Genomic DNA, 21,312 nt, shown 5'->3' with positions numbered 1-21,312 from the left:
GCGGATATCCCAAAAACCCAACTGGCTGCGGGGTCCCCAGGATAGGTTTGGGAAGCCCTGCCTTAGACAGATAACTATTTATCTAGCTAAACAGTTATCCAGTTAATTGGTGGGATGGTGGTGTTCTGGTGAAGAGCTATTTATCTGGCCAGTTTAGCTGGATAAATGGCGATATTCAATTTTATCTGGCTAAGGGGGTCATTTTGTAACGGGATCACACGCGAAAAGTCCCTTTTCATGTGCGATAGCTTACTAGGGGCCGAGTCTGCACCGGAAGAGGAGGAGTCGGGGCGGCGGCGGCAGGGCGGACTCTGCAATGACTTCGCTGGTGGCGATAATATAGGCCATGTTATCGCAGCCAGTAGCGCACCCAATAGCGCCACCTTTCACGGTGGCGCTATTGGGTGCGAAATTCAGCAACGATAACACCGCGGTGGTACGATCGCTGCCGGCTTTCTCAGGACCGCCCCCGTTACACGGGATTCACAACTTCCTGCGGTGTTAGAAAATCCAGCCCTAAGTTAGCTGAATAAGTTAGACCTGCTATTGAGCAAATCTAAAGTTAGCCAGATAAACTTATCTCGTTAGCTAAAAGTTATCTGCAGCAGGGCTGTACAGCAGGTGTTCCAAGGACCGCAGGATGTCACTCCTCATAGGTGGGGTAACGCCATCTGATGGAGTCTGGTCAGTTTAATTTACTAAAAAACTTGTAGAAGCTTGGACATACTTCACCACACACCACAGACATTATGCGGGGTCCTCTCGGTTCATAAAATAGATAATGAATACATGATCCAAGAGGAGGCAGATAGCAGAATGTAAGTTCTCATAGAATCCGACTACAATCAGAAAAAAACATTGCCAATGAACAGAAGTATATATACTGGCAGCAAGGCAATTCATTATTTTCTCTCTCTTTTTTTAGGGGTTAGCCTAGCAATAACAACGGGGTTTGGGCAGCGATAGAGCTGGATTCTAAGCCTCAACTAATAAAATTAGCTGTAACTGCATTTCATATAATTGCAAACATTAATATTAATCAATATAATCATAAGTCTAACAGTAGGGCAAGTGTTAATTAACAAGTTATGTTATGAGTTGAACCCAATTGCTGGCCTTTCGGGTTCCAAAGAATTTGGCCCGACTCCTATATTTAAACCAAATTGTAAACTAAAATATTACATTTTTAAATGTTATCCAGTTAATGGCCAGTCAAAAGAAAGATATTATTAATTTCAAATGAGACCTTGCTAAGACAGCAAAAAGAATATGAAACATGCCATGGCAGCCTAAAAAACAAGAATTTGAATAAAAGATTGTTTTAAAGCCAATTCATAATCTCCAATTGTCTAACCAAAGTAAAAGCAGGCAAACAGCTTAGATGCTATGAACAAACAATGAAAAAGTTAAAATCAATAGGTTAATGGCAGATAAGATTTCTTTTAGGAAGCCTGATCCAAACATTTAGAATATAATATTATTTAGGACCTGACAAACTGAAAAGAAAGCACCAATTTTGCTTCTGACATTTTGATACAGACCATAATTTTATAGTAGAAACATACTTCAAAGGATCTTATTAGAAATTGAATTATTTTGGAATGAACATATTTTGATGAACTACTGAAGTTTCTTTGGAGGGGGGGGGGGGGTTAAGCTGCACTGTATTATTTTCCAATGGCCTTTAAGAATTTGATGCCCTTAAAAAGAACATTTGAAATTAAAAAGAAAGACATCTATAGTCTTGTAAGGGTTGTAAAATCTAAAACCATTTGTGCCATGTCTTTAAATAAAAAAAAAAAAAAAAAAGACATAGCATGAAGCCCTGTTCAAGACAAACTGCTGCAAAGCAAAAGAATTCTTGCTGTCAGGGGCAAGCTGGACAATCGATTAGCTTCAAGCATGGCGTTTTCCCCAATCTTCTACTTTATACTTTCTCCCCGGAGGGTTTGCCTGGTGACCTTCCCTGATGGCAGACTGGAAAAGGAAGTCTCTTCCAACCCTCTCAGTGCTTCTCTTCTTTCAGCAGGGAGGTCACTACTTATCAGTGATCCCTTTCCTCCTCGCTGCCCCCATATCATGCTCTCATGCTGCCAGACTCCAGCACAAGTTTCTGGCACTGCAGCCAAAATCCAAGGCAAACCCAATATCTTTTTAAAATACTGAACAAAAACAAACAATCTCACAATCCCAGCACTTCTGCAATTTACAGGGAAACTTCATTACCTTGCCCCCACATTCTCCTTCTGCACCCTCTCAGCAATTTCTGGCCAGGCATTTGGAAAAGCAGTTCACTTTGAGGTTGACGACTTTAGTTATCACACATTGCCAGAAGGAGATCCTACTGTAGCTGCATTCAAGCTACCTTCTAAGGCATGGGAAAAATTTAAAAAAAGATGCCATCAAAACCCCATTTTCCTGTCGCATATGTATTGTTTAGTATTTTCATTTCCTCCCTGGTAGCTTGTAGCAAAATCTTTTTTAGAACAAGGTTTGCTTTAGCAAAATTTTTCTGTTCCAGACAAGAAAGCTGAAAATTCCAAATCACAATACACAAACTAATTAACACTTAAAAGCTCAGTTCACATAAAATTCAGCACATAAACGTCTTCAAACACACACATTCCGACCCAGGTCAAGCAATCAGAGTTTAGAATAGTGCTCCTTTATAAAAGCAGGCAATCTGAGTGATCACTCAAACTTATCTTCATTATACCAGAACCTCTGACAGTAGAGCCCCCATAAAAGCAGATAAATCTCCGATAACACTGCACCGCTTCTGGTGCGGCAAGAGAAATCATACTTCCTGTAATCTGGAAATCTGGCTGGGAAGGATGTACCAGAAACGCAGTCTGACAATGGTGGTCAAACGGAGGACAATCAATGTTGCTGGAGTCTCCAACTCAGAACCCACCTGTCTCCTCTGCACGTCTAGCTCTCAGCAGTGAAAAGAAGGCAGGCACATCTGGGCTGCGAGCCAGTGCTGGATGCATCACAGCCTGCAGAATGTGGGCGTGAGGGAAGGAAGAGGTCAGACCTCATTCTTTCATGCAGCCGGAGAAAGTATTCACCGAAGGCGTGAGTAAATGCGGCACCCATCCAGGTGAAGCAAGGCGTGGGACTATCCCTTCCCATCCCTCTTGCTGCAGTGCAGACAGGGAAGCCACAGCTGACACCCACAGGCTCCTACCCCTTTCACCCAGCTCTTCACCCCTTTTTTTTTTTTCTTTTAACACACAAATATTAACAATGAATTAGGAACAGTCAGCTGCCTTCCTTCCCCCTGCCTGCAGGCTGATAAAGCTTTCAACACAGAAGACTTAAGAGTCTGGTTTGCAAAGCTAGCTATTGAGTATTTTTTGTTTTATAAATAATTACCATCCAGTATATTATTGCTAATAAATTTCACATTCGTCTCCAGTATGCTGTACAGTTAAATAAAGATGCAGATATTTGGAAGAGAAGAACTGGAGCAGCACAATGGCTCAGTGGTAATGCTAACCAAAATAAATCTAAAAAAGGGAAATGTAAATAAACTGTAATATGCAAATGAGTCCCTTACCAAAAATACACACACTTCACTAATATAAGCCTCAATAAAGAACACACACCTAGCACACAACTCTTTAGCATGTCTTCCTAATAGTAACCAGGGGACAAACCAAAGAACTAGTCCCTTTGTTCCGAGCTACAATCATTGTGACATAACAGTGGTTGTGCTGCCATGCAGGAGACCTTCTGCTGCACATGCCAGGGTGGCTAAGGATGCTACGGAGATAGCTTTCCCAGTCCTCCCAATCCCCGCTGGCTAGATTCTGAGGGAACCTTGACTGGGTTTACAGCGAGCTGCGGTCTGTGGCCACAAACTGACACAGCAATGGCAGGACTACAACAGGAAGGGGAGCAGATAAAGAGACCTGGCTGGCTGGAAACAAAAGCTCATAGCAATAGGGACACAGTACAGGCCAGTTCCAACTAATCTGGAAGCCCAAACAAGCAGGAGGAACCTACTGGCCAAACACAAATCATTCTGTAAAGAGCTGACAAGAGTCTGATTCGGTTATTTGTAGAGAAGATATTTCAACATCTGACTGGAATGTAACCATAAGTCCACCCAGTATTAACATCCCTCCTCTTCTGAGAAGAACCCTGGGATCTTTGGTGCCCACAGAGCAGACAGGACCTTACCTTAATATCTCATCTAACAGCAATTGATGGCAAAGAAAGACCCAAATGGTCCATCCAGTCTGCCTGCAACTCCATGCAGGTTACCCTCATACAGAAACTATTACACCGAAACCACCACAGGTTACTCTATTTCTTGGTGCCCAATACCCTTGCACCTGCCCTACTCTGCTGTGCTGGCTCAGTTGGAACAGTACTCCCTTACACCACTTCCTGCAGCACCCAGAGATCCTTGGCCATCTCCTGATTACTGATCAAGCTTGGTCAAGCTCAGCTCATCAAATGTCATAGAACAGGGCTTCCCAAACTTTTAGCCAATGTGACCCTATTTTACCACTTGAAAATTCATGTGACCGCAGAGGATGACCAAACCAGAGGAGCAGGGGTGTGGTTCATCTGCAACAATCGCCATCCCCTCATTCCAACTGATTCTCCACCCTCTCCAATCGATGCTTTCTCTTAATCTCCATTCCCTTCCAGAGGACATCCTCTTACAACTTCCGCCACTCCAGCTGATTCCCTCTTACATCTTCCAGCTCTTCTCACCTTCCCAGCCCATCCTCTGTCTCTCTCACCCTCTCCAGCCCTTTTCACATCCTCCTAGTTGAACCTCTCACCTCCAAGTCATTTGTATAACCCCCAATTGTTCCTCTGTCATCCCCTCCCTCTCACCCCATTCCTTTGCCCCGCAACTCCTTTGATACCCTCTCACCCACAGGTCCTCTCTTGCATCCCCCAGTTTCTTCTGTCATTCCTCCCCTCACTTTTCATAGCCAATACCTCTCCCACTGATCCAACCCTTAAAAGTTTCTTGCATCTATCTGATCCCACCTTTCCAACAGCTCCTTCTCCAAGCATCCTTTTGGGACAGGGTCAGCAGCAACATTTTCCTTTGGGCCCCGGGCCAAAAGTGAATGAGAAGTAGGGCAACATTTTTCTCTTGGGTAGGTTCAGTGGCGAGTGGGTGAGAAGCAGTGACAGTCTTCGCTGGCCTTTGCACACTCAGCCCACCCTTCCTCTTATGGCTGGTCCAAAGCCTGATCTGCAAGTAGCAGCAGAATTAGTAATGAAAGTCAATACAGATTCTATGAGACAGTGCAAGGTCACAGGCTCTACAGCAGCCCTAATCCATTTTCATGCAGGCTTCCTGTGACTGCGTAAACTCATGCGATGGCGAGAACACTGCTGGACCTTTGAGTGCATGCTGGCTTACAGGCCCCATGCTGACTTCCACTAGTAGTGCTGCTAGCAGCATCTGAAGAGCACTGCCTTTTGAGGCACGTGACCCCAGCTGGAGGTTGTGTAACCCTATTTGGGGTCCCAACCCACAGTTTGGGAAACCCTGCCATAGAATCAAAGCTCAAAGTGCAACCAACCTTGCACACAAAAGCTGCCAAGCTAACTCCATGCCACCATGACAATCTGCTCCAGTCTATCTCGTCAAATTCATAGGACGACATGCACTGGTCTGCAGTGGAGGGGATGGAGTCAGGAGAAAAGTCTGAAAACCAGGACTGAATCAAACTCTCAAGATGAGATGGAGTTAGGTGGTTGACATTAGTAAGAAGGCAATAAACCAGAAAAGGAAACTTATTTCAGCGGACATATGAATGACTCCTCCTTTATTAAAAAAAAAAAAAGCCCCAGGGTAGTGATTAGTCACTGTAATAGTCAGACCCTACAACTACATGGGAGTGGTTTGTTTATCTGTACAAGCAAAAGAATATGGGGGGAGGGAGGGAAGAAATACTTCCATACAATGAAAGAAGGATCCTAGCAAATTATAAGCCAAAACCTCTGTTACAGGTTCAGACTATGCACACTGGTATCCTGCCCAGGGGCTCTGACCTGGGGGGATAATCTCATATAAACCACACAATTACTGGGATTATACCTGGGGGCTTGAACCCAGGAGTTTATCCCCTACACAACCTTTCACAACCAAAATGAAAAAAAAAAAGTGTTTGTTTTTTTTTAATATACAGACATTCGATCTGAGATGATATATCTGTTTACTATTCAGGTACTGTAGGTATTTCCCTATCCCCAGAGGGCTTACAATCTAAGTTTGTACCTGAGGCAATGGAGGATAAAGTGACTTGCCCAAGGTCACAAGGAGCGACAGCAGGACTCGAACCCTGGTCCGTAGCCCACTGCTCTAACCACTAGGCTATTCCTCCTCCCCCACAGTCAGTAAGAGGTTTGTAAGATCAATGGTAGAGTGCAGGAAGGCATTTAAAGAGAAGAACGTGAAAAAATCTGTCTCTAACAGCCATACAACTAAACAAGGCATATGCTATTAATGGCACCAATCACAAAATCATGACATTTTTGTAAGTATTATCATAAATGTGCCAGCAGGTGTTGATCTCAACCTTTTAGTAATTATCAACCCCACTGCACCTCAAAAAAGTGTCTAAAGTCAAACCATAACAAAATATTTGTGATACTTGTTATAAAAGCCTCACACAAAACCAGCAATAAGGATACTCCAAAATGGCCACATTTTGATGACCAAGTCTTTTACTGTTGTAAATCACTTTGGATGACTTTTTGAATCAGAAAAGCAATTAGAAAATATTAATAATAAATTGAGAAGAGGTATTTCCTATACCAAGTATCAAAAGAAGGCATAACCAAGTCCTAGCCATACAGCTTAAATGTAAACAGATGCAAAAAACATTGTATAGGCATCACCATCTCTTCTGCAATGATCCACCTTGAGGTTTAAGTGGGCACATCCCGTCTCTACAGCAACTTTTTGCAAAAATCGCTCATTAGCAGGTTTTACACTTTCAACAAACTCAAGAATTACAGGACCAGAAGGTTTGGTACTATGGCTCAAAATCAACCAATGAGGTAAAGTCACGTGATAAACTATCCAATCAGGATAAGTCCTTACAATCCAGTCACCTGTATGTTAGTATATGGTGTGGAGTAGCAGCTTAGTGGTTAGAGCAGTAGGCTGCAAACGATGTAAACCAGGATTCAAATCCTGCAGCTACTCCTTGTGACCTTGGAAAGTCACTTTACCCTCCAATGCCTTAACTAGAAGTGGTCTACAAATTTATGGCCATATTCATTCAAGGCCTGATTTTTAATCCCCAGCGTGCGGGGAAAACAGGAGTTACGTGTGCAGCCGGGCCTTACGTGCGCCATGCGCATTTTAGAAGAGGCCTGGCCGCGCGTGTAATCCCCATTACGCACACAAGAGCCAGGCCTCTTCCAAGGGGCGGTGCAAAGTAAGTATTGCAACAAAAAAAACAAAAATGATTCGGAAGGATTTAGGGGTTGGGGAAGGAAGGGAAGGGGAGTTCCCTCCCAGTCCGCTCCTTAATTGGAGCGGACTAGAAAGGAACTGGGGAAGCCACGATGCGTTGCCATGCAAATTTGCAGAATTTTACCCCCCCCCCCCCTTGCGTGCGCAGATTATAACATCCAGCACACGTGTGCGCGGCCCATTGATTTTATAACATGCACGTGCCAGCGCCCGCATGTTATAAAATTGGCGCATCCATGTGTGTGCGTCAGGAAGCACGCACACATGGACACGCTCGTGCACCTTACAAAATCTACCCATAAGGGTTTTCTCCCATTTTGTGTCTATGGGAAAAACCCTTAGTGAATCAGGTACTTAGATTGTAAGCCCTCTGGGGAAAGGGAGATACCTACAGTATTTGAATGTGCCTAAAAAACAGAATATAAATCAAATAAATAAATCATGACCTTTCATTGAGATATCAAACAGAGGGATGGTGGCAGAAGATGCATCTAAAATTGTTTCTGTATCTATCAGAATTGCAGCAGTGCCAGTTACATTCCTCAAAATAACAGTTTCTCTATTTAACTGACTTTGCTGCTTTCTCCTAGGTCTCTTCCCTTTTTTGCCATACCATTTTATATTTACATTTTTAGCTTTTATTAGGGCCAACTCTTGATTTAGAAAAATGTCCTGGGCTTCCAGTTATGGCATCACGGGAGTAGGAAGCCCTTTGAGCTTGCTCCCTAGAAGCTAGCAAAAATTATAAAAATCATCAATTTATATTAGCGTCTGACCAAAAGTACTTACTGATTCATAACTTAAAACATCAGGACAGCAGCGATTTTGAGCTACTGAAGGGTATGGCGATGCGTCCAAAGAGAATCAACATGGATAAGAACGCGGTCATGGCGGAGGAGTAAATGGCGCTGGATGTACGCTCAAGCTTGGAGGGCATCTCCGAAGCAATGATTAAAGAACTCAAAGCTGTAACTGCGGCAGTTGCAGACCAGCTCCAGAAGCTGCAATCATCAGTAGATGAACTGAGAGAAAAGTAGGGAGCTGTAACGTAGATAAAGCAGAGATTGGTGATCTGGTGACTACCCATGATGATCGTATTGAAAATACAGACAGCGTGATAATGGAGTTAAAAGACAGAAATAAAGCTACTTAAGAGAAGCACAGCAGGCAGAACAAGTTATGGATCTATGGAGTTCCAGAAAATTTACAACTTGACAGTCTGCTAGAATTCTGTGAAATATGGCTGCCTGAAGCGCTGGGAATCAATAGACCAGAGAGAAGGATTTTGGCGGAGAAAGCACAAGTGGGACCATTAAGAGAATCATCAGAGAAGTTTAGGCCTATTATGGTAAAATACCTGAATTATACCGACAAGATGCGATTGACAGCATTTTGAAAATCCAAAGAGTTCATATATGATAAACTTAATTTTTCAAGGCAACTTAGGATCTCTGTGAGAATGGAAAGTACTGTCTTTCAGAACTGGAAAGCGAAGGGTCTATATTGTTTATAATAACTAATACATCCCAAACAGTCTTGTCTATATTCATTCCAACAATTACAAGATGAATGGGATATATCAAATAAAAGCTTTTTTTTTTGCCTGTCTACAAGTTAGGCATTATTGTATGAACATAATAGATGGAGATGTAGAAAAAATTAAGTTTACAGATGATGAGCTTTTTGAAGAAACTAGCTAAATTTAACAAAATTGATATTAGATATAACATTAAAAAGTGGTGTCAACACAACATTTGGAAAAAAATGGCTCAGTTGTGGGTGTGTGGGAATCTGGATTATCAATTGGAATATATGGATATTAAAGCAGTATTTGATGCTTTATATAGATATCTCAAGAGAGCGAATCTGAGGGAAACAATTCAACACACTTCATAGAATATACATCACTAGGGTTTTGGGGGTCAAAATGCAATTATGGGACTCAGATCTCTGTTTAAAGTGTAATAATCATAGAGGGACCTTCAGTCACAAGCTTACTAAATGTCACAAACTACAAGCCTTTTGGGAACAAGTTTATGATTTTCTAAATTGCTTAATATGAAAAGACCTTAATTGGAATGGTAAAAATGTCACACCTTCATCTGATAATTCATTAGCAATGCCTGCTGGCAGTGTGAGAATTGTTAGTATTGCCTTAATGTTGGCTAAGAAAATTGTTCTTTCCCATTGGCATAATAATGAGTTACCTGTATTTCATATGCGGAAATTGGATACGAGAGCATTTGCAATTATGGAACAAATGAGACAGAGAGAAGTAACAGGAAAAACAGCTTTATTACAACATAAGAATTATTTTTTGTTGTGGAAAAAACAATTTTTTGTAATTTGCATTTAACAGCTCTACAGCTTGGCACTCTTTGTGGATGGGTAATGGTTGGGTTACGAATGGGTGTATGACTGCCTGAATGATTAAATATCTGTAAGTATTAAAACAGTGAATTAATTAGGTTGGTTATATATGCAATGTCTTGTTCAATGTATAGATATCTGTTACAAGAATTGTTTCTACATGATGGGAGACTCACTTAAACATATTTAAATAAAAATTCACTCTAAGTGCACTCACATTTTAAATGGATCACCACAATGGCTGCCTGGGGTTCTGATGAGAAGCAGCACAGCAGCACGATTTATTAAGATTCATAAAGATGGAAGTGGATAAGCATAAAAAGCTTTCAAATAACTTGAAATGCCAATACTTCCTCAGGAATAAAATGAAATTCTTAACACAAAAGGAAAATCTTAATTACTTTAGCTTTAACTACCAACTGAATGATTTGATACAGTTTTTGCTAGTGCTTCTCCATGCATATTTGAGTCACTAACTTTAACTATGAAGAAGCTTAAATATACAAAAGAGACAGTCTCTGCTCTGTAGATACTTCAGCTGCTTATTTAAAAATAGTGTTATATGTTCTTGTATTATCACGTTGATTATTTTAATTCGCTGATGTCTCTTCCAGCAAAACATTTGCACATACTGCAAACTGCGCAGAATATGGCGAAAAGAATGATCTCCAAAAGTCATTTCATGCATCATATTACTCCTGTTTTGGCCAAACTTCACTTGTTGCCAATTACATATTGAGTGTATTTTAATTTACTTTGTCTTATATTCAAGGTCTTGAACGGTTTGGGCCCACTTATTTAATGATGACGTATTTACTAAAAGTACTAATAAATGAAGAACCTCTAGAGCAGAACAATGTAAAATACAAGGACAAAAAAATCCACTCTTAAATGCTAGTCAATAGAGGGACATCTTCTTCAGAGACCAGCACAGGCACTCGTTCTCCCTCCAGGAGGCAGATTAGAAGTCAGAGGACGTACGGGTCTGGAGATGGCAAATGTAATCCTTGGGATAGCAATTGCAAAATCAGCAAGGCCCTGGTGATGGGAGAAGGGAGTCAGGATGAATCTTCTGGCATGAAGATACCAAAGGCTGTATAGAGCTAGGAGGCAAAGCCACTCTAGTATTTCTTGGGCATAATGCTTACCTGGTCATACTGGCAGCACAGGAAATGAAATAGGATGTTCAGAGAGTTTTGAGAAGTAGTAGAATGATGAAACTGTGGAGATAGATGTGGAGCCTCATTCGAACCAACTAGAAAGATTTCTGAATCCTTCTGCACCATATGTGTCGATGATGCTGCCGATTACACAGATTGTGCTTTCCCAACTGCGTGCGTCAATGCTATATGCTTCAAAAAGGGTTGGTGCACAGAGTATTCTGTTGCTCTGTGTACCCACTACTTTGAGGCGTCATGTCCCAATGGTTTTGATGCACCTTATACCAATGTGCTTTCAGGGGCCTGTTGCAAAATAGTTCGCTTAGCCTAGTACACAGCTTGACGCATGGTTGGACATGCATTTTGGACATACTAGAATAATTCCTGATGCAATAATGGGATTTGCGCATCCAAACCAGCACGTAGCTAATAGCGCACATCACATGTAAATGCCACGTAGATGAGGCTATTACTCCCGATGCAAAAAATCACCATGCGCCCGACGTACATGTTTTAACGTGCAAAAATTAACACCAGCCCCAGAGCTGACACACTCCAAGCCTCAACAAAAAAGAAAAAATGCTGCTTTTCTGTGGTTCCTCCTACTTAATATCATCATGATACTAAGAGTAAGAGAAAACACAGAAAGCAGCATCATGAAAAAAAAATACTTGATGGTGGTCAGGTTAAGAAATGTATGCTCATTTTACGAGCATCCATTTTCCTAACCCGCTCACAGCCATGTCTCCTAGGCACCTGATGCCATGGAAGCGCTAGGGATGCACAATTTATCCCTAGCGTGTCCCTTTTAATGCAGCAGTTCATTAAAATGGGCACTCACTAAGCGAGCCCTTTTTACCACGCGGCTTATCGCATCAGCCGCATGTCAGGTGCTTCAAAGCGCTATACACTGGGCAATCCAACGTACCCTCTGCTTTGATTTCTTAGACACATCTTTTGAGGATACCCTTTTTTTTAATCATCAATGTTGCGTCGAGTCCTTTTTCTTCTTGGACAGTTCTGGTGCAGAATGCATAGATGAGTCTTAGAGGCAATCAAACCACCTACTAAAGCTAAGCACTATTGAGTGAGGATGCTTAGGACTCAATCCACATGGGTTTTTTTCAGTCCAGGTCATCGCGGGGAGACAAAGCTCCGGATGAAGACTTACTGTGGCGCTGAGAACCAGTAGCCACACAGTTGGGCTAGTTGTGATCCAGGCCAACACAAATGTAACATTGATCATGTCCATAACAGCCATAATTTGGCCACAGAAACAGGATCTGAAGCCGCTAATTATCTTTCTAGAAGCCATGTTCAAGAGGGTTTGAGGCAGACTCAAATATTTTTCTTTAAGTCAAAATGCTAAGTAGTACTGAAAAGTGCTATTGTGGGTTGCTGTAAGCAGCGAAATGTAGAAATGTTATAAAGTTAGTGAAAAGTTATGAGGAGACACAAAAACAGACTAATTAGGCTTCTGAGGAAACGCACATGCTCAGTAGAGCTCAAAGCTCAATCAGCCTGGAGAGACAAGTCCCTTCAATGCAACCGGATGACATCACCCATAAGATCATGGCTAATTCAGTCTGCTTATAGATAGAAAAATTTCAATAAATTAAATAGAACTTACACTCTAGTGAAGATAAATATACAGGTCAAAAGACTTTGGGAACAGATAAAACCATGGGCCCCTTGCACCCAGTGGTATCACTAATTACACTCATAATTAAAGCCAAAAGTACTCAAGCTGATATGGAACAAGGTTTAAGAATGTCCTTATTATATACATAGGCACTGAACCAGAACCTTTAAGGGCTGTGCAACAGATCAGTTCCTGATTGAGGAAGGAGCCATCTACAGAAATACCACCACCCCCTGCAAGACAAAATTCAGAATCATCAGTTCAAAGATCAACAGATTTCCTGAGCTTGGGGATTAATTCAGCACACTGCATTATCCAAAATTTACTGAAGATCCTGGGAGTGGGTTCTGTTAGTTAAAGACTCATAGAAGGTAGAAGGGGTTAAAGGCCATAAGGTGAGCTGCCAAAAGAAAAGGGGAAAAAAAGTACATCCTGAACCCTAGTGTTTCCAAAGCAAAACACACAATTTCTTAGCCTGTGCAGTAACCTAACAAACAGCTACGTAGGAAACTGGAATTGTACTAAATCTGCCCAGGTGTGTTGCTGGATAATCTTAAGCATCATTACAGTTGCAGACAATTCAAAGAGCTGCATTGGTCCTGGAGAAACCTGGAGTTTTTATGGGAACTTTAAAAGATAGTATATGTGAGCTTTTGAAAGCACATAAGTCCCTTCTTCAGATGAAGGAACAGTTATACACGATTTCACCACTCAGTGGCACCAAAAAGCAGTTAATTACCAGTTGCTTTTGATAGGAGAGAGCAACAATTTTAAAGGCTTAAAAAGATATATTTATTATGCTGGCTGGAGAGATCACATGCCCATTGTGACAGACAATGCTACCATTACATGTGATATCAGACCTAATTTATAAGAAAGCTGCTTTACCTTTAGTTAAGGACCAAGGATATGACAATACAGCAGAGCCTCAATCAGACACACTACAAAAGCTGAACATACAGAATAGACTATGATTAAACAGATTACAAATCCAAATCCTGTCAGAGTGAGAAAAAGACAGATGGGATTTACAAGGCATTGTGCCCCCCTTCCACCCACAAAAGTAAATCAAGACAGGCTCTCATATTGCTAAGTAATAATCAACGGTACATCTGATTCTAACAAGACACTGCCCCTAGTACAGTTGGAAAGAAAGGTTATCCATAAAAAAAAAATTAAAAAAAAGGCACACCCATCCAATACATTAGAGAAAAAAAATGAGGAGAGTTTCAAAAGAGTGTGGCCAAAAAAAACATATACACTTAATTTCAAGAGTGTGACAAAAGAAAGGAGACTTAGGAATAGGCACAACAGAAGCAAGAAACTGCCAACCTGACAGTTTGAAAACTTTGAGAAGGGCACACCGATAAGGTACCAGGGTGCCTGGGCATAATGTGAGTGCCAGGCACAAACTGCGCCGGCACCCGGGTGAAGTGGGGGGGCGGGCCGCTGCGTGCACATGCCCGCGCCAGCGTGCTCACCCATTGGACGCCGTCCCCGCGGACGAATTCGATCCTTTGGGGGGGGGGGGGGGGGCGGGAACCCATTGGTTCCCTCTGGGTCAGGGTAGCCAATCGGTTAGATCCCAGCCGATTTGGTTCCCTCTGGGTCAGGGTAGCCAATTGGTTAGATCCCAGCCGATTTGGTTACCCAGGAGCCTCGGCGGCTTCCTCTTTGCCTGCAAATGCTCCCCGACCACGTTTAAGGTTTCCCTGCCGTTGTGATTCAGGCCGTCCGCGATAAAATTAAAAAAATAAATAATAATCACCGCAGCGATCCTGGTCTCCGCAGATTAAAAAAAAAAAATTACCTGATTTGCCTCACGGGCCCTGGGTTGGGAGCCAGCAGCCACACCGGGTCAGTGCATTAACCCTCTCTGCGAAAGAGCGGGGTTTCCTATCGGAGTGAGTAGGAAGGGGCATTTTTAAACAATTAAAAAAAAAAAAATACTGCCTGAAGCCCAGCGATCCAGTGTGCTACCTCCCATTGGGTAGCAAGGCAACAGCAAGATGTCCCATGTGGCAGCTAGGAATCCCCAGCGAGACATGGAGTCCGAGGAGGCTACAGTGGCACCAGGTGAAGCAAGGTGTGACATTCCCGGTGAGTCCAGAGGCGAGCGGAAGATGTCAGGGAATGGGAGCTCGGTGAGAACAGGCTGCCTCAGGCCAGTCCACCAGTCATCAGAAGGGAGAGTCGCGACGTCCACCGCAACCACCATCCTGGGACCGCCAGGCCCAAAAAGAGGGCGTCGTCGCGCTCGCGGACAGAATGAACCCGGCCCCACCATGCGGTACAGAAGCACCAGGCAGAGGATTACACATGACTGCGGCCGCAACCGACATGACAAGGTGGGAAGACGCTCCGGCCCCACCATGCGGTACAGAAGCACCAGGGAGAGGATTACACATGACTGCGGCCGCAACCGACATGACAAGGTGGGAAGACGCAGAGACCGTAGGCGCATTCTTCGACCACATCCAGGGCAGGCCAGCCCTAAGATGGCAGCAACAGTTGCCGCAGGAGTCTTCCCCAGTGAGGCTCCCTCTCCAGGAGTAGCTGGCACCATGCGAGTCAGAGCATCAGATGAAGACCGCAGGCCTGCGACAGAGGATGCGGGTTGGCCCAGATTTCCAAGCCAAACGGGTGAGTGGGGTCCCTATTTCCCTATGGAGAATTATACGGGACCTTGGCCTGGTGCAGGCCCATGCCCAGCACCAGCCCTCAGTTACACTGCTGCACTTAAGACCCAGAACCCCTATCTTTCAACAGTCTTCTTCAATCTTTATTCCAGCCAAATGTTTATTTTATGCAGATATAAATTCAGAAACGCAAAACTTCTCTTCATAATTCCCAACTTTCTCTTCTAATTTCTGCATGTCTGGCAATCCCAGACGGACATTGTTGAATCTTAGACTGCTCTTCCCCCTCCATATATTAGAATCAGTAGACAGGGTTCATTTTCTGGTTGGAGAACATTTCCTGTCCCTGACTTATTCCATTTAAATTTACTATCTTTTGCTCCCAATAAAAAGCAATTAGCGGGGATAAAAAAACAGAATGCCTCCAGTTCAGAACTCTCTCTTCTCAGGGCAGCCAGTGAACAGTCTCACTTTAGCTTACACAGTTCTTATATCCAGATTGAAATTTCCCACAGATGGTGACTAAAATTTACAAATCTGCATGAAGTCCTAAAACACAGAATTCCACCGCGTCATCCCCAGGGCCCTGCTCTAGCAGAGAGGTTTTCCTTCTCAATTAAAGAATTTGGAGCAGGAAAAGCCTTGCAAAAAGCCCTCTCAGCGCCTATACAATAAATATATCATATCATAATAGTAAATCCCACAACTCAAACAGCCTTGCCTAGGAAAAAAAACAGGCTCTGGAATATGAGAACATTGCTGAGAGGTACAGAATAGAAAATATAACTGGACTGCCACAGATCCCTATACAGAAACTACATAAGTGAGAGTGAGCATGAGCACCAGTTCTCCAGTACTACAAACAGGTCTGATTTTTAGGATAGTCAAACCATGAGGCCAATGTAATAAAACCTAGGGTAAAATCAGAGTTAGATTTTAGCACAGGATCTAACACATGCATTAAAAAAAAAAGAGCAGTCCCCATAGGCTAATGACATGCAAATAGATCAGGAATTAAAAAAAAAAAAAAAAAGCACACTAAACTGAAAAAATAATGCACTTTTGACTCATGGTCATTTGCATTGCCAATCTGGGCCTAAATAAAATGAATAAAAAACCCGGAGTTCCTCGACCTCGCAAGTGGAGTTCCCTCCCTTCTGCTGCTTTACCCCATGTGTCCAAGCCAGCCCAAGCTGAGTGGATGGCCCCAGAAAGTCCTTCTTCCATCGCCAGCATGCCAAACCCCTCCCCCTCTCACCTTAAAAAAAAAAAAAAAAAAGTAGGACCAGACAGGAGAGGGGCCGGGTCGGGTCAAGCCTGGGTCCAATAAGTCCTCCTTTCCCTCCCAGCCCCCTTCCTCTCACTTTAAAAAGTAAAATAAAATGTTAGGCACGTAATATGAAGTTAATTCACTCCTCTGTTTGCAGATTGGTCTCTCACTGTCAGTGAAAGGACAGACCCCCTATCAGAAAGCTGTGCTTTCAGAATGTGTGTCGGGGAAGACTATAGTGATAGGAGTGTACTACCGTCCACCTGGTCAAGATGGTGAGACGGACAGTGAAATGCTAAGAGAAATTAGGGAAGCTAACCAAATTGGTAATGCAGTAATAATGGGAGACTTCAATTACCTCAATATTGACGGTAAATGTATCATCGGGACACGCTAGAGAGATAACTTTCCTGGATGGAATAAATGATAGCTTTATGGAGCAATTGGTTCAGGAACTGACGAGAGAGGGAGCAATTTTAGATCAAATTCTCAGTGGAGCACAGGATTTGGTGAGAGGTAACGGTGGTGGGGCTGCTTGGCAATAGTGATCATAATATGATCAAATTTGAATTAATGACTGGAAGAGGAACAGTATGCAAGTCCACGGCTCTCTTGCTAAACTTTCAAAAGGGAAACTTTAATAAAATGAGAAAAATTGTTAGAAAAAAACTGAAAGGAGCAGCTACAAAAGTAAAAAGTGTGCAAGAGGCGTGGTCATTGTTAAAAAATACCATTCTAGAAGCACAGTTCAGATGTATTCCACACATTAAGGTGGAAAGAAGGCAAAACGATTACCGGCATGGTTAAAAGGGGAGGTGAAAGAAGCTATTTTAGCCAAAAGATCTTCATTCGAAAATTGGAAGAAGGATCCAACAGAAGAAAATAGGATAATGCATAAACGTTGGTAAGTTAAATGTAAGACATTGATAAGACAGGCTAAGAGAGAATTTGAAAAGAAGTTGGCCGTAGAGGCAAAACTCACAGTAAAAACGTTTTTAAATATATCCGAAGCAGAAAGCCTGTGAGGGAGTCAGTTGGACCATTAGATGATCGAGGGGTTAAAGGGGGAACTTAGAGAAGATAAGGCCATCATGGAAAGATTAAATGATTTCTTTGCTTTAGTGTTTACTGAAGAGGATGTTGGGGAGGTATCCGTACTGGAGAAGGTTTTCATGGGTAATGATTCAGATGGACTGAATCAAATCACTGTGAACCTAGAAGATGTGGTAGATCTGATTGACAAACTGAAGAGTAGTAAGTCACCTGGACTGGATAGTATACACCCCAGAGTTCTGAAGGAACTAAAAAATGAAATTTCAGACCTTTTAGTAAAAATTTGTAACCTATCATTAAAATCATCCATTGTACCTGAAGACTGGAGGATAGCTAATGTAACCCCCAATATTTAAAAAGGGCTCCAGGGGCGATCCAGGAAACTACAGACCGGTTAGCCTAACTTCAGTGCCAGGAAAAATAGTGGAAAGTGTTCTAAACATCAAAATCACAGAACATATAGAAAGACATGGTTTAATGGAACAAAGTCAGCATGGCTTTACCCAAGGCAAGTCTTGCCTCACAAATCTGCTTACTTTTTTGAAGGAGTTAATAAACATGTGGATAAAGGTGAACCGGTAGATGTAGTATACTTGGATTTTCAGAAGGCTTTTGACAAAGTTCCTCATGAGAGGCTTCTAGGAAAAGTAAAAAGTCATGGGATAGGTGGCGATGTCTTTTCGTGGCTTGCAAACTGGCTAAAAGACAGGAAACAGAGAGTTGGATTAAATGGACAATTTTCTCAGTGGAAGGGAGTGGGCAGTGGAGTGCCTCAGGGATCTGTATTGGGACCCTTACTTTTCAATATATTTATAAATGATCTAGAAAGAAATACAACAAGTGAGGTAATCAAATTTGCAGATGATACAAAATTGTTCAGAGTAGTTAATCACAAGCAGATTGTGATAAATTGCAAGAAGACCTTGTGAGACTGGAAAATTGGGCATCAAAATGGCAGATGAAATTTAATGCGGATAAGTGCAAGGTGATGCATATAGAGAAAAATAACCCATGCTATAGTTATACAATGTTAGGTTCCATATTAGGTGCTACAACCCAAGAAAGAGATCTAGGCGTCATAGTGGATAACACATTGAAATCGTCGGTTCAGTGTGCTGCGGCAGTCAAAAAGGCAAACAGAATGTTGGGAATTATTAGAAAGGGAATGGTGAATAAAACGGAAAATGTCATAATGCCTCTGTATCGCTCCATGGTGAGACCGCACCTTGAATACTGTGTACAATTCTGGTCGCCGCATCTCAAAAAGGATATAATTGCAATGGAGAAGGTACAGAGAAGGGCGACCAAAATGATAAGGGGAATGGAACAGCTCCCCTAGGAGGAAAGACTAAAGAGGTTAGGACTTTTCAGCTTGGAGAAGAGAAGGCTGACGGGGGATATGATAGAGGTGTTTAAAATCATGAGCGGTCTAGAACGGGTAGATGTTAATCGGTTATTTACTCTTTCGGATAATAGAAAGACTAGGGGGCACTCCATGAAGTTAGCATGTGGCACATTTAAAACTAATCAGAGAAAGTTCTTTTTTACTCAACACACAATTAAACTCTGAAATTTGTTGCCAGAGGATGTGGTTAGTGCAGTTAGTATAGCTGTGTTTAAAAAAGGATTGGATAAGTTCTTGGAGGAGAAGTCCATTACCTGCTATTAAGTTGGCTTAGAAAATAGCCACTGCTATTACTAGCAACGGTAACATGGCATAGTCTTAGTTTTTGGGTACTTGCCAGGTTCTTATGGCCTGGATTGGCCACTGTTGGAAACAGGATGCTGGCCTTGATGGACCCCTGGTCTAACCCAGTATGGCATGTTCTTATGTTCTTAATTCTGAAAGGAGATTGAGTCCTTCACTGACAAGTGAGTGTGGAGGGACCAAGCTGCTGTCAGTGAGGGAACAGCACTGCCAGAGGAACAAGGCCTTCTCCAGCTGGGGCTGGGGGATGTGGTAAGCTCCCTCTGTTTTATTAATGGGTAAGAGGGGGTTTCGCTGAACCCGATTTATTTATTTTAAGTGAGAGGAAGGGGAATGAGAAACTTCTGGACCCAGATGCGGACCTATTTTTTTCTTTGCTTTGTTTTTTTCTTTAGGCAATATAGGTTTGGCATGCTCGGGAGAGGAGGGAGAAAGGACTCTTCTGGCCTAACTGACCTGGCCTGATTTGACCGAGTGAGGTTTGAGTACCCTCCTCTTTACTGAGGGATTTAACTCTTGCCTCTGTCCAGAAGTTAAAATTTCCTATGGTAAAAGGAGGCAAGTTAAGATGCCTCCCCACTGGTGCACCTCCTTGCACTGCAATCAGCATGAAATGCACTAATCTTGCTATGGGTTATAAATCCTATTAGTGTTTTTTTCTGACACCGAATTCTGTTACATACCAAGGTTAGATTAACACCAAAAAACCCACACTAAAGCAGGAATTAAAACCCACGATAGGCCGATGTAATAAGCCTCGGTGACCCTATCTACAATATAAATGGGCTGTGACCGACGGCCCGCAAATGCGCAGTAGAGCGCGGCTCAGCCCGACGTGCCGCAATGCACAGGCGGGAGAGCACGTCGGGCAGAGCAGAGTGGCGGAGGGAGGAAATTGAGCCGTGTGAGGGCTGCGGGGAGGTGCGCGCGCACAAGAGAGAGAGAGTGTCTGCGCCGTCTAGCAAGAGCGGGGCAGCACTTAACGGGACACGCGGTGCTGGGGGGGTTGGAACGGAGTGTTATCAGTCTGAAACACACAACAGATGTGAGAACTTTGCAAGGTCTGGCAAGAGCACAGCGAGAAAAAAGAGGGAGCGGAGGAGGGCTGAGGGAGAGGGAATGGGTTGTGGATGAGGTGAGAGGGGAAGGAAAGGGAAGATGAGAGGGGATGGAAGGAAAAGGGAAGAGGATATGAGTGAGTAAGTGGGAAGGTAAGAAGTTGTGAAGAACAGAGCGGCTCTGACCGACATGCCAGTCTGACCGATGGAATCTTGCCCGTTTTAACGGGCTTAACGGTTTGTACGATAATAAAGCACTGAACAACCTACACTGAGCAACAGTTGCAGCCTAGGACAGCAGTGACATGACTGCACTGGGCTTTCTGGAGAGCATGGAGTGGCAGCTGCCCCAGGTGTCAAGCCCAAGGGGGCATCAGCAGAGTTGCTTTTACTCAAGAACACACACAAGGCTGTTGATTCTACTTGCCAGTGCCCTCAAGTTCAGGCAGCAGAGAACAGCACTCTGCGTTTTGCTCCAGGCCCCTCTCTCCTCCCAGTAGGCATGCAAGGCACAGGAAAAGGGTGAGGTGAGCCTGGAGCAGACAGAGAACAGTGCAAAGCAAATAAAAGCCCCTCTGCTCCCTAATCCAGCTCCTCCTTTCCTCTGGTTGCTCATCTCCCCTCCTATCTACAGGAAACAGGAAGCGGGGGGGAGAGAATATTGGAAGCTGCAGTGGGTGGATAGCAGAACAAAAGAATTGAGTTCTTGTTACTGTTTTGAGTTCTGGGAATTAATATGGTTTTAGCAGATTTGCTATATAGGTTCTGAATGATATTTTGCTGAGTTTTGGATTACTTAAGAAAGTGCCTGTTAATGCAAGGATTCTGTGTCACTGTTACTGAAGTTGCAACATAATCTGTAGGTTTTTCCAAAGGTGAATAGTAAAAGGAAATATTCCAGTTCAGTCTCTCAAGCCATTTCAGAGATTACCTTCAACTAATGTTGC

The 21,312-nt window shown here is 43.0% G+C and overlaps 1 protein-coding gene across 4 annotated transcripts in view; it reads right to left on the bottom strand.

The window, feature by feature from the left end:
* Positions 1–21,312, bottom strand: part of TOLLIP (toll interacting protein) — a 155,656-nt gene that overhangs the window by 92,074 nt on the left and 42,270 nt on the right. The window contains exon 1 of one of the 4 annotated variants that reach the window (XM_029582832.1): positions 2,915–2,939. The exons of 1 other annotated variant lie outside the window; for it this stretch is intronic. The gene's annotated coding sequence lies outside the window, so the exon portion shown is untranslated. Of the gene's footprint in view, positions 1–2,226; positions 2,353–2,803; positions 2,940–21,312 lie in introns of those variants that run through there. 2 more of the 4 variants (XM_029582831.1, XM_029582833.1) reach the window with 2 other exon arrangements.

This window comes from Rhinatrema bivittatum, chromosome 17 (assembly GCF_901001135.1).
Source record: "Rhinatrema bivittatum chromosome 17, aRhiBiv1.1, whole genome shotgun sequence".
Classification (NCBI taxonomy): Eukaryota; Metazoa; Chordata; class Amphibia; order Gymnophiona; family Rhinatrematidae; genus Rhinatrema; species Rhinatrema bivittatum.
This window is presented reverse-complemented; position numbering and strand designations above follow the sequence as displayed.